Below are 14,994 nucleotides of genomic sequence, written 5' to 3'. Positions count from 1 at the left end.
TACAGCCTAGCCACCCGTGGTCATCGCATCTGCAGTGATGAGCAGTCCCTCTCAAAATAAACCAAAGTTACATTTCCAAACATCTTTGTGCCCAATACAACTTACAGTTTTCCCCTCACTATGCAAAATGGCCAAACTCCTAAGTTCAACCTAAGATGACTATGGAGAAATATTTTTTTGTTAGCACACTCTTCCAAAGACGACAGTGCCTTTTTTAAGTAACGCACATTTTTCGCTAAGATAATTTCAGTTAAACGTAGTTACCAAAATGTTGGATCCCTGGTAATCTTCAAGTTTTTGAAGTCAAAGCATGTTCTTCATGCATTTCAACATCCATGTCAGCGATGGCTACCATAAGGCTGATGTAATCAATGGTGGCAATTTTGTTCACATGACGTTGAACAAGACAAAACATACAAAACACTGCCTGAACCAACACTTTGTGGAGAAGATCGAAAAACATAGAAAATGCGTAGTCTTTACCATTTAGGCAGTGATTCTCTGTAGATGGTTGGTTGGTTGGTTGGTTGGTTTAAAAGAGGGGGGAACAGACCAAACTATGAGGTCGTCGTTCCCTTGTTCCTAATGAAACAATGTCACAAGTGCGAGAATAAACCAGACGAGACATGTAACACAAAACACTAAGCACTAGGGTGGAGGACAAGAGGGACAAAGGACGTGCTAAAACTTACATCAAATGATAAAACACATTCACGAATAAAACATAAAACTAAATCAGCCAATGAGGCGTTGTCAGATAAAATTAGCGGCAACGAGTCCAGTAACCCAAGATTTCATCGCTGGGCAGTCAAAGTGGGACAGTGCACCAGAATATGGGCCCCTGTCAACCAGGTGACGCACCAATACTGAGGTAGGTCTTCACAGTGCAAGAGGTAACCATGGGTCGCCCAAGCATGGCCAATGAGGAGCCAGCAGAGGACAACTGATTCCCTGCAAGTGGTCCGCATGGAAAATTTCCACACACTCGTAGTCTCCTTAATGACAAGCAGTTTGTTGTGCGTACTGTTATGCCGTTCCGTCTCCCAAAGCCGAAATATCCTGCAGCAGGAGTCAGAATGCAGGTCAGGTTCAGAGACGCCCATCTCCAGAAGTGGTTTCCATGTAGCCTGTTGGCAAGTTCATTTCCTGGGATGCCAGGGTATAGACAGACTCCTGGATGGATGCGACCAAGGATGGGAAAGGGTAGCACTGGTCAATAGCTTGTAGGCTGCTCAAGGAGCCAGGACACAGAAGAAACGATTCCTCAGGGCATGAACAGATATACTGAAGTGCATGAGATAAGGCCACCAGCTCTGCAGTGAATACACTGCAACCATCGGGCAAGGAATGCTGTTCAATATGGCCTCTGTGGACAAAGGCGAAGCCAACATTATTATCAGCCATCGAGCCGACGGTGTAAACCACTTCACAGCCCTGGAAAACTTCAAGAATCGAGAGGAAGTAACAGTGGAGAGCCACAGGGTTAATGGCGCCCTTAGGGCCATGCTGCAAAAGGTCCAGACGAAGCTTCGGCCTACTGTTACACCACAGAGGTGTACATGAATGGACGTCGAGGAGAGGTGGTGAAGGGAAGGACTCCAGTTCAGACAGAAGTGATCGCAATCGAACCACAATCGTTAGCCCCGACCTGGGCCATCTATGCGGGAGGTGAACCGCCGTGGTTGGGAAAAGAAGACAGTAGTTAGGATGTTCAGGAGAGCTATGAATGTGTGCAATGTAACTGGAGAGCATTGTGCACGTCTGATCTTCAATGGAGGGACTCCATGCTTGTCACCGGACTCATTTTGAAAGCTCCTGTCGTTAGTCTAACTCCGCAATGGTGCAATGGGTCGAACAAACGCAATGTTGAGGGTACTGCCGAACCATAAATCACACTCCCATAATCAATGCGGGATTGAACAAGGGCTCTTTAGAGCTCCAGCAGTGTGGAGCGATCTGCACCCTAGTTGGTGTTGCTCAGGCAGTGAAGGGCATTGAGGTGCTGCCAACACTTCCGTTTAAGCTGACGAAGATGAGGAAGCCAAGTCAAATCACATCTAGGAATCGATATGTCTCCACTACATTGAATGGATCGTCATTCAGGTAAATTGCTGGTTCCGGATGAACTGTACGACGCCAACAGAAGTGCATGACATGCGACTTTTCTGCTGAAAACTGGAAGTTGTGAGCCAGAGCCCATGACTGCACCTTGTGGATGGCTCCCTGTAGGTGACGCTCAGGAACACCAGTACTGGAGCAGCAGTACAACATGCAGAAATCATATGCATACAGAGAAGGTGAGACGGAGGGCCCGACAACTGCTGCTAGACCGTTAATGGCCACTAAAAATAGAGACACACTCAATTCAGAGCCCTGTGAGACTCCATTCTCCTGGATATGGATGGAACTATGGTAGGCACCAACTTGGACATGGGAAATATGGAGTGACAGGAAGTTTTGGATAAAAATTGGGAGCTGACCCCGGAGACCCCACTCATACAATGTGCCAAGGATATGATGTCACCAGGTTGTGTCGTACGCTTTACGTAAGTCAAAAAATGGCAACCAGGTGTTGGCCTCTGGAAAAGGCTGTTCAGATGGCAGACTCTAGGGACACAAGATTATCAGTGGCAGAGCAACCCTGACAGAAGCCGCCCTGACATGGAGCCTGTAGGACACGTGACTCCAGGACCCGACCCAACCCAACCGCCAACACACCATTCATTCCAGCAGCTTACAAACAATGTTGGTGAGGCTGATGGGCTGATAGCTATCCACATCAAGCGGGTTTTTACCGGGTTCAAGCACCAGAATGATTGCGATGGAAAGACGCCATTGCACCAGATCTAGTTGAAGATGACTAGGAGATGTTGCTTATAGTCAGATGATAGATGTTTACTCATCTGGCTGTGGATCAGATCAGGCCCAGGAGCTGTGTCGGGGCAATGAGCAAGGGCACTGAGGAACTCCCACTCTGTAAATGGGGCGCTACAGGATTCACTGTGGCGTGTAGCGAATGAGAGAACTTTCCCTTCCAGCCGCCGTTTTAGAGTGTGAAAGGCTGGGGGGGGATTCTCTGATGCAGAGACTCAAGCAAAGCGCTCGGCAATTGCGTTTTCATCGGTAGATAACACGCCATTTATGGTAACACCTGGAACACCTGTTGGTGTCTGGTACCCAAAAAGACGTTTGACCTTTGCCCAAATTTAGGAAGGTGATGTATGGCACCCAATGCTCGAGACTTATCTCTCCCAACACTCATTCTTCCATTGTTTAATTAGTTGGCAAACATGGGCACGAAGCCATCTAAAGGCTACAAGGTGTTCCAGGGAAGGGTGCTGCTTATGCCGCTGTAGAGCTCGCTGGCGGTCCTTAATTGTTTCAGTGATGTCCGGCCAACACCAAGGGACTGCCTTATGTTGGGACCACCCTAAAGAGCGTGGGATCGCGGTTTCTGCCACAGAAACAATTGTTGTCACCGGCTCAATCATCACATTGATGTTACTGTACGGCGGGGGGGGGGGGGGGGGGGGATTCAATGGTAACAGCAGAGCTGAAAGTTTCCCAGTCCGCCTTGTTTAAAGCCCATCTGGGCAGGCATCTGTAGGCCTGACGCTGGGGCAGTGACAGAAAGATGAAGTGGTCACTATCACACAGGTTATCATGTTCTCCCCAGTGGATAGATGGGAGAAGCCCTGGGCTGCAAACTGATAAATCAATGGCCGAGTAACTACCATGAGCCACTCTGAAATATGTGGCGTCCCAGTATTTAAGAGACAGAAGTCGAACTGAGACAGTAAAGTTTCGGCATCCCTGCCTCAGCCAGTAAGCACAGTGCCACCATACAAGGGGTTATGGGTGTTAAAATCTCCCAAAAGCAGGAAAGGTTTAGGGAGTTGATTGATCAGTACAGCTGACACATTCAGGGGTACTGCACCATCTGGAGGAAGATATACATGGCAGACAGTTACTTCCTGCATCGTCCATATTCTGACAGCCACAGCTTCAAGAGGGGTTTGAAGGAGCACAGTGTCACTACAGACTGAGTTTAGGACATAAACGCAAACTCCACCTGACACACACATTTGCTAAGGTTCTCGTAATATCCCCTATACCTATAGCCATGGAGGGCAGAGGTCTGCATTGCTGGGAACCAGGTTTCCTGGAAGGCAATGCAGATAGCGGGTGTAAAGCTTAACAGTAGCCATAGCTCTGTCAGGCAGTTGAAAAAACTGTCCGCAATTCCACTGGAGGATGACATCATCGTGAGACTGGGAAGGCATGGAACATTTAATGGGGCAGTTTAAGTCTCAGATTCACCTGCTGCCACCGACTTATCTCCTGAGCAGTCTATATATCCATTGTGTCTGAGGGTCTGGCGAGATCTAGGTCCTCAGCGGATGCCAGGATCTCCACCCCATCCTCAGACTTCTTTTTGGATTTCACTCGCTGCTCCTTGGGTTTACCTGGCTGGCAGGACTTCACTGGCTCAGTCTCCAGGACTGAGGAGGAGTGTGAAGTCCTACATCCAGCTGCTTTCGAGCTCTTCAGCCACTGACTGGTGTCATCTTTCGCACTAACAGAAACCTGGGAAGGGAGTGAAACAAGGGGCCCCTTCCTAGCGAGAGAAGCCGAAGAAGACTTGTGCTTCTCTGGCGCAGAAGTGGGGACAGACTTCCCCAATGGTCGGGTGGGTGGGGTGTCGTTCCCAAAGTACCAAAGTAGGGGGTGCGGGATCAACAGGGAGGGAAGTGCCCCCCCCCCCCCCCCCCACCATCAAGGGATCAGGTGTAGTCTTCCGGCTCAGAGATGACTGGGGTTGGCGGAGCTGATGATGCCAGAACTGTTGTAGCGGCAGCATAAGATGATGTAATATGTACAGGATGCAAGCGTTCAAATTTTCTCTTAGCCTCAGTGTAGGGTCTTTTACTCCCTGATTTTTCTTTCTTTCTGGAGAATCCTGCAGTCTGGTGAGCAAGGGAAATGGTGCTCTCCGCAGCTGACACAGATGGGGGGTGAGGCACATTGGAGTACTGGGATGTGATGGGCATCCGCAATATTAACATGTGACGCTGGAAGTGCAGCAGGAAAACATAAGGCCGAACTTCCAGCATCGCATCGGGGGAGGGATATAGGGCTTTACATCACAGAGGTAGACCATCACCTCGACTTTCTCGGGCAATGTATCACCCTCGAAGGCCAAGCTGAAGGCAGCTGTGGCAACCTGATTATTCCTCGGATCCCAGTGGACACACCAGATGAAATATACACCTCGCTGCTCTGAATTGGCACGCAGCTCATCTTGACTCCAAAAGAAGGTCCCTGTGAAATATGATACCCTGTACCATATTTAAGCTCTTATGGGGTGTGAGGGTTACAGAAACATCCCCCAGCTTGTCACAAGTGAGTAACATCCATGACTGGGCAGAGGATGCTGTTTACATCAAGAGTGACCCAGATATAACTTTGGACAAGCCCTCCACCTCCCCAAACTTGTCCTCTAAACGCTCAACAAAAAAACTGATGCTTCATTGTCATGAAAGATTCCCCATCAGCTCTCAAACATACAAGGTACCAGGGCAAATAAGATCCACCGCCATCCTTAGTCTGACGTCCCTCCCATGGTGCGACCACGGAGGGAAACTATTTGGGGTTGTACTTCTGTATGTTGATTTGAGCTTGCAAACACTTAGAGACTGCCGGCAAGAGATGATGGACTCTGCTTAATTGTGTGCCATCCACCCTGATGCCACCCACTCTGACCAGGGGCCCTCCCCATGGGTGCCACCCTGACACAGAAAAGGCCACCCTGGCAGGATGGCCATTGCTGGGAGTCCCGATGCCCCAGGGTGTTGGGCATCTACACCTTGGCATACGTTGGCAGCTAGCGGCGCAAGCATCAGCCAAGCAATCCCTGTGTGGTCAGGGGGCAACAACCAACAGGGTACATGGCGACCCTACCACAACGGACTGGTTACCATGCTGGATATCAGGTACAAAGAAGTCCATGGTCCTCATCGACACAGAAAGCGACACTGCATAGTGCATGGTGGAAAACGCACCCAGGAAAGTGTCCTTGCCCAAGAGATGGAGAAATAGCGGGACCGAAATACGATGACAAGAAAATGGGTTACAGATATCAATGCACGATGCACCACGTAAGGCGCCCTTCCCCAACTGGCTCGCTCTTTGGGAAAATTTTGAAGAATGGTGGGCAAACCCTTGAGGAGGACCATCACATAAAGGCCAAAACGTGTGTAACTCCTTTTAGTCGCCTCTTATGACAGGCAGGAATACCTCTGGCCTATTTTTACCTCCACGTCCGGACCAGCACGGGGAGGGGGGGGGGGGGGGGGGGGGGGCGGCGCTCTAGATGCCACGAGATTGCATTACAGGGACACTGGTACTTCAGGCCTATTAAAGTTGGCAAACAAAATAACATGGAAAGGTAGCTTTCATGCTATTCTAACATATCACATGAAAGATTGCTAAACGTACGAGTGAGTTTGGAAGGGACTAGTAAATGTGACAAATACATCAGGGCTCTTATCCAAAGTTAGACCATCAGTTGCATCAATAATCAGTTAATGATGCCAAAGGTTTCAGAGTTCTTGCAGATGAAACTTCTGACACTGCTGGAGTGGAGCAACTCTCTGAGCCCACTATATTTCCCCGGATCAAGATTCGTGAAGATTTCCTGCAATTTGGTCCAGTGTTTGATGTGACTGGCAAAGGATTAGCTGGACCTTTGTCCATTATCTTTATGAGGACATGTCTGTAACGGTGCTATGTCCTTGTTGGGGAAAGCCCAAGGGGCACTTGCATTCATACAAATAGGACTTCCTTTTAGCTGTATATTCTCGATGTGTACCTCACAATTTGATATGGTAGTCACCGACAAATGCAACATTACATTTACCAGGAATTCACTTGGAACAATGAAAATGGTACATAATTTCTTTGGGCCACCAAAGCACAGGCAAATATTAAATGTTGCCCTTGAATCATGTTCAAGTCAGGAGTTTGGAAAGTAGGCCTATCACACTCACTAGATCGACTGAGTGTCTTCACAGTGCATAAGACTTGAAGAAAATATATGGTTGTGCAGTTTCAGCTCTGGGAAAGATTCAAGAATTTGACAGCAAGACCACAACCTATTATGCCAAGCTTCTGTCAGCACCCATCACCAGTTGATATTTTGTCATCTGCTTGGTTATTCTTTTTGAACTGTATGCTGTGCGAGTTCATCTGTCATCAACTTCAGCGCCAAGATTTTGCAGAGTTAATCAACGTTGTTAGGTATATCAAAAGGGAGCTGCTGGCAACGAGAGAAAACGTTGCTAATACTTTCAGCCAGCTTTTCCTAGAAGCTAACAAAATTAGCTTCAGTCAATGGAGTTCAAATCAAGCAACCACGTACTTCTGCCAAGCAAGCACATTGCGAAAATCAAGTTAACTGTGAACTTTGTAACAGCTTTAATTGTCTTCTACCATAAAAAACTGAAGGCATAGGTATCATTGGTGGAGCTACGAAATTCCAGTCAGTTAATGCTTCACATCCATTAGTTGCCAGTTTAATACTAACGGCTGAGTTGAAACTCATTCACCAGCATCTGAGTCAACTGGAGCAGTTGCTCAAAACATAATGGAAGCTTTGTCTATCTGTGACTGTGTTTCAGTTTCTACAGCTCTTGGCAGCTCCATCAGTGGCAAAAGCAACAAATAAGTACAGTTTCTCTATCCTTAAGAGAATCTACACATGCCGAAGGAATACAACTAGTGAGGCATGCCTGAATAGGCTCGCCATGATGAAAATTCATTGAGAAGAAAGGATTTATGTCCAAATCGTGTCAAGTGGTACGACAAAACAAAGAGACCACAGTCTTCCTTTTGTACGTTATAAATTTATAGTGAATCATTTGTTCTATTTGTATGTATTAAAGTACTGGACTAAAGCTGATTTTATATACTTCCAAGTAAATTAACACGGGACTAGCCAACAAAAGTAGGAAATTAATGGAATCAGTGTAGCGAATTCTCTTCACAACTGGATTATGTTTCATTAAAATTATTCAAACATTTATATAAGAATATCCAAGTCACTGGCTTTGACCAGTGATGGAGGGAAACATGTGACAAAAGTCGTAAACAATTCATTGACTATAACGTGAGGTTACTGGCCATTGTTTCTAACAGGCTAAGGTACATATCAGTGTCACCACAACCAGATATTTTTAGTATGTACCTTTTGGCTTCGTCAACTCTCAACCAAAATGTTACCTTCAGACCCAACCTATGCCCCTGGCTCAGTTACAGATCAATGTGTCACCAGGACCAGTCTCCCCCCCCCCCCCTCCCTCTTCAAATTCATTGGCTTTGCCAATGAATAAAACTAAGAATCTATGCAGCATAAGGTGACTTGACAGCAAGCATTAACACTACATCACTGGGCAAAGCCTACAGCTCTTATCTAACAGTCCTCTTGAACCTATTCAGTGTCAGTGTCCTAATTAAACAAAGGTATACCAATGACACATTTTATAATTTTGGACATTAAATTAGTACTGATGGACCAATAAAATTAATATTCAATTTGAGCTATTCTAAAATGAAAGGCACAGGACCACCCCACCCCATCCCTACCAAAAAAAACTAACTGTGAATATGGCACTGTTCACAGGTACTTATTAATTTCAGTCATTCAACAGCAGCTTGATTCAGACTAGATATATCTACGTAGTAAATCACTCTCTTTGCTACTAATACTGCTGCTCACCACAGATGACACATAATCCAAAAAACGTTTATTTCCCATGATTTTTAAATAAAGTATATGTTACAGGAAAGGACGGGACAATTTAAACTGTTTCTGATCCACTTATCAAAGATGTATTATGAAGAATCTATATGAGGAAACAAAAAACAGTTAATGTGATTCATAACACTTAAGTTAGGAAACAAATAACATTTAAATCTAACAGGAGAAATCTTCAGGTAGCACACTCAGGGTAAGAACAATTATAAAATGCACTTAATTACAGGCATTCAGCCGGCACTCATCAAGCAGACTGGGGTCTAAAATTAAACTGTCCCTAGATTCTGAAGTTTATCAAACACTCTTTCTAAATACGGGAGAAAAAAAAATGATTAAAGAAGATACACTTTAGGTACAGTTCCCAAAAATACCAATAATTTGGACCCAAAATGCCTTCATCAATTTTGCATCTGCATATATTTTAGTGGACAAGGACATATGCCATTGTCTAAAAAGCACAAGAATACAGTATGGCTGAATGTCACATTATAAATTCTTGGCTGAATCCATTCATAAAATTATGATCTACAGCTGCTTAAAAATGGGCTCTCCAAGCCACACAATGGATTTTCTGCCATTTTTAAGAGGTACAGCTGTATCTGAATGCATGTTCTGTAATATATTCTTATTCACCACAAAAAGTTATTTAAGGAGACAAAAGCAGAGGCTTTTAAGTCAAGTGGACCTTTCATAAAAGTTCCCTAAAGCTGTCACTTGAGCATGTGCATAGGTGGTTCAAACTTGGGGCCCCTATCTGGAAGAGGCAGTAGAAATGGAACCAAATGAGATATTGATCTAAACTTTGTAGGCTACAAATCCATCTAAGATGCTGTAGAACACTAATCAAATTTCATAAGATTCAGTAATGTTTGAATGGGAACCCCTGTTCCACTTTGTGTAGAATGACCATGATGATAATCAGGCAGCAAACTGTTACCATCCAAAGCAAAGCACACAAAGCAACAAGTTTTCATTGCAGATGAACAAACCTTAATGGTTATATTATTAATAGTTAAAAATATCAACTATGAACTGACTTCCAAACAAATATGACAGTTTACATCTACAAATATATGCAAAATAGCTGGGCTCATGCATACAAAATAATTAAAATAGCTTGAATTGATCAAGTCAAGTGAGCTGATAACAGCAACAGTTTTTAATAAAACAACGTCAGATTTTTTTTATTATAATGAATGATCTATTCATTCAGCTTATTTCACAGAAGACTAGATTTACAACCTGGCTGTTGCTATTGGTTCTTTGCATACTGAAGTGAACTGTACATTCAAATGATAACTATATAAAGTGAAGTTGTTTTGAGCTATTGTCTTAGGCCTACAGCAGAAAAAGAAAAGCACTGGCAGAAAGCACAAATGATGGCTACCTTTTGCAAAGGCAGTAACAAAAAATACAAAATTAATCGGTTGTTGTTTTTGTTCAGCAATGGATATGACGGATAAACTTAACAGTGCGCAGGTCAAGGGAAGCGTTCGATCACAATGTGGGGCTGTGTATGTTGATATTGGTATCTGGAGATGTTTTTGAGCTATATAGGTCAAGGGAAGTGTTTGATACTAATTTATGGGACTGGGAGCTGCTGTTGACCTATATAGGTCAAGGGAAGTGTCTGATTCCAGATTATGTTGTGTTTAGTGGTATTTGGGGAGTTTTGTGATGTCATTTTTTCCATTGTTTAGTGTAGTTTTGTATGGGGGGGAGGGGGGTGGATGTCTAAATTTGTTTATATTTTGTTTGCCCCCACCTCAAAACACCCCATTTCCCACGCTTGTCCCGTTAGTGTCATTAGACTTTTTGTGGAAAGTCTGTGTGTGTGTGTTTTTTGATGTATTTTTGTCCTCATGTGTACGTATAATGTATAGTTAACACTTGATTCAAGAATCATAAAAGAAGGTTGTATATATGGAAGAATCCTGGAGATATTAGAAGGCATCAGATTATATAATGGTAAGACAGAGATTTAGAAACCAGGTTTTAAATTGTAAGACATTTCCAGGGGCAGATGTGGACTCTGACCACAATCTATTGGTTATGACCAGTAGATTAAAACTGAAGAAACTGCAAAAAGGTGAGAATTTAAAGAGATGGGACCTGGATAAACTGACTAAACCAGTGCCGAGTTTCAGGCAGAGCATAAGGGAGCAATTGACAGGAATGGGGGAAAGAAATACATAGAAGATGAATGGGTACCTCTGAGGGATGAAGTATTGAAGCCAGCAGAGGATCAAGTAGGTAAAAAGATGAGGGCTAGTAGAAATCCTTGGGTAACATACGAAATATTGAATTTAATTGATGAAAGGAGAAAATATAAAAATGCAGTAAATGAAGCAGGCAAAAAGGAATACAAAAGTTTCAAAAATGAGATCGACAGGAAGTGCAAAATGGCTAAGCAGGGATGGCTAGAGGACAAATGTAAGGATGTAGAGGCTTGTCTCACTAGGGGTAAGATAGATACTGCCTACAGAAAAATTAAAGAGACCTTTGGAGAGAAGAGAACCACTTGTATGAATATAAAGAGCTCAGATGGCAACTCAGTTCAAAGCAAAGAAGGGAAGGCAGAAAGGTGGAAGGAGTATATAGAGGATTCATACAAGGGCGATGTACTTGAGGACAATATTATGGAAATGGAAGAGGATGTAGATGAAGACGAAATGGGAGATAAGATACTGCGTGAAGAGTTTGACAGAGCACTGAAAGACCTGAGTCGAAACAAGGCCCCGGGAGTAGAAAACATTCCATTAGAACTACTGATGGCCTTGGGAGAGCCAGTCCTGACAAAACTCTACCATCTGGTGAGCAAGATGTAGGAGACAGGCGAAATACCCTCAGACTTCAAGAAGAACATAATTCCAATCCCAAAGAAAGCAGGTGTTGACAGATGTAAAAACTACCGAACTATCAGTTTAATAAGTCACAGCTGCAAAATACTAACGCGAATTCTTTACAGACGAATGGAAGAACTGGTAGAAGCCGACCTTGGGGAAGATCGGAACACGCGAGGCAATACTGACCCTACGACTTATCTTAGAAGCTAGATTAAGGAAAGGCAAACCTACGTTTCTAGCATTTGTAGACTTACAGAAAGCTTTTGACAATGTTGACTGGAATACTATCTTTCAAATTCTGAAGGTGGCAGGGGTAAAATACAGGGAGCGAAAGGCTATTTACAATTTGTACAGAAACCAGATGGCAGTTATAAGAGTTAAGGGGCACGAAAGCGAAGCAGTGGTTGGGAAAGGAGTGAAACAGGGTTGTAGCCTCTCCCCGATGTTATTCAATCTATATATTGAACAACCAGTAAAGGAAACAAAAGAAAAATTCGGAGTAGGTATTAAAATCCACGGAGAAGAAATAAAAACTTTGAGGTTCGACGATGACATTGTAATTCTCTCAGAGACAGCAAAGGACTTGGAAGAGCATTTGAATGGAATGGACAGTGTCTTGAAAGGAGGATATAAGATGAACATCAACAAAAGCAAAACGAGGATAACGGAATGTACTCGAATTAAATCAGGTGATGCTGAGGGAATTAGATTAGGAAATGAGACACTTACAGTAGTAAAGGGGTTTTACTATTTGGGGAGCAAAATAACTGATGATAGTCGAAGTAGAGAGGATATAAAATGTAGACTGGCAATGGCAAGGAAAGCATTTCTGAAGAAGAGAAATTTGTTAACATCGAGTATAGATTTAAGTGTCAGGAAGTCGTTTCTGAAAGTATTTGTATGGAGTGTAGCCATGTATGGAAGTGAAACATAGACGATTAATAGTTTGGACAAGAAAAGAATAGAAGCTTTCGAAATGTGGTGCTACAGAAGAATGCTGAAGATAAGGTGGGTAGATCACGTAACTAATGAGGAGGTATTGAATAGGATTGGGGAGAAGAGAAGTTTGTGGCACAACTTGACTAGAAGAAGGGATCGGTTGGTAGGACATGTTTTGAGGCATCAAGGGATCACCAATTTAGTATTGGAGGGCAGCGTGGAGGGTAAAAATCGTAGAGGGAGGCCGAGAGATCAATACGCTAAGCAGATTCAGATGGATGTAGGTTGCAGTAGGTACTGGGAGATGAAGTTTGCATAGGGTAGAGTAGCATGGAGAGCTGCATCAAACCAGTCTCAGGACAACAACAACAACAACAACGTGTAAGTACCGACTTTATATGCGCCATATTGGAATCGTGGTTTATGGTCGTTTCCGCCATATTTGTGACGTCATGGGTCAAAGCAGACGGGCGGGATCGGACCCTTCCGTATTTCCTAAATTATATATAGTTAGCCGATCTAAAAATTAAAGGCGTTGTTAATGATAAATGTTGAAATACACCCCACATCTTGCTCAAAATAATATGCTTTAACTGAACGGTAAAATTTGCTCTTCTGATTATAAGTAGCAACTGCAACAAAATTTACAAATTGTTTCATTCACTACAGCGAATCATGTTAATTACGACGCAAGAAAAAATATCATGTACAATTTGTTGCAATACGCCCTCTCTCACGTATATATAACACTATGAAACAAGTAAACATGTCGGGTCAAGTGATGAATTAACTGAAAAAATGTTTGTGCAGTGTAAATAATTTACTTAACCGAGTTATTGCAAACAATGGACTCTGAAAATTACCTCAGTAATAGCCAGTTCCTACAACACAAAACACCTTCTGGTGAATTTTATGGATAACACTTAGCAATTCCAATTCTTTCCAAACAATTTACTCTTTCAGACATTACCAGAAATTACACAATTCTGTAATACTTCATCTGAAACTTATGTAGCAAAATATGTTAATCCAGGGACTGATTTATCCGTTTCGTTTAATACAATTTTACTCCTATATTAAGAAGTATTTGTCTGGTAATATCCTCATCGTTTTTGACAACAGCTGCACCTTACTAATTGTAAAGTAGAGGCATATGATCACTTCTTGGTACTCGGCTTTTATCCGATACAGACTTCAGCAACTAGGGGTACAATTGCACCTTCCACACATCTAATAGTAAGATCACTTTACCGAACTGATTTGAATATAAAGGTGTCTCACATCGTGCAAAGGAGCGAAGACAGCTCAACCAAGTTAAAATTTAAGAGTTGGCAAAAAGAAATAACGCCAAATTTTCCAGAAAAACTAAAACGCATCTGCGTCAAACAAACCACATACTTTCTATTAACGTTTACGTGAACGTAAGAACACACGCAGATAATTATTTAAAAAAACGTCAAACTTACCAAAAACACTAAAACGTAGTTGCAGCACATTTCAGACCACCACTCAACTTCTACACGAAACCTTCACCTCATTGTTCCCCACCACAATTTGAATTTGAACGAAACACATTCTACTGCAACAGAGATATATGAAAACGAAAGTAGGTATGCCAGAGATTTTATATCAACGCACAGGCATACCACTACCATTCGGATTGTCTCGCGCCAGTAAAACGTCTGCTACACTGACGTTTCAAATCGGAAATTGCCGTCACGGGGCCATGCCCGCCAGGCTGCAGGCCACTTGCGATAGTTCTCTCGACCTAAAATACATTCCATTCCAAATATAAGTCTCGAGAGTACAATCTAGATATGGGCCAACTCGGGTTTACGTCAAACCGAGGTAACAGAGTTCAAACTGACTTAACTCGAGCAGGAACGAAAAAAAACTGAAATATCCAGTGTCATTCTCTCTTTCGCGTCTGAGCAGATTGCGATTTATTTCAGTTGACCAAACCAAGATTCGGTGTTTCCCAATCGATGATTATATTCACGAGCTGGATGGTTACTACAAAGGGAGCAATTTCTGGTCTTTCGGCTTGAAATTTTGAAGACTTGTGAAAATATTCACTTCACCTGCGTTATTGAAGATTTAGACATTTGAATACGATAGACACGGGTTCAGTTTGTGCGGAGCGCCGGTGAGCTCCGAACTAGAGAGAAACGAACCGTTAAAGCCAATTCACGCAGTCCGTCACGGCACCACCACGTCAGGGTGTATTCACATTATCCTATCCTTAACGTCACAGCACGTCAAGTAAATTCAAGTTACGTGATCTCAACTCACATTGCTGTCCTCAGCTGTTATTTTCGCTAGTATTGCGATCTTCCCTACATGATTTTCAGCTGTTTTTAGTACGCGCGAAGTGCACTCAACGCTTTAGCTGTA

The 14,994-nt window shown here is 43.3% G+C and overlaps 1 protein-coding gene across 2 annotated transcripts in view; it reads right to left on the bottom strand.

Moving 5' to 3' along the window:
* Window positions 1-14,189, bottom strand: part of LOC124615853 (cytochrome P450 6k1-like) — a 262,323-nt gene extending 248,134 nt beyond the window's left edge. For both annotated transcript variants that reach the window (XM_047144009.1, XM_047144010.1), the window contains exon 1: window positions 14,067-14,189. The gene's annotated coding sequence lies outside the window, so the exon portion shown is untranslated. The remainder of the gene's footprint in view (window positions 1-14,066) is intronic.
* Between the last annotated feature and the right edge of the window lie 805 nt (window positions 14,190-14,994).

Source organism: Schistocerca americana, chromosome 5, assembly GCF_021461395.2.
Source record: "Schistocerca americana isolate TAMUIC-IGC-003095 chromosome 5, iqSchAmer2.1, whole genome shotgun sequence".
Taxonomy (NCBI): Eukaryota; Metazoa; Arthropoda; class Insecta; order Orthoptera; family Acrididae; genus Schistocerca; species Schistocerca americana.
Note: the sequence above shows the minus strand (reverse complement) of the source record. Positions and strands in the feature narration are given on the sequence as shown.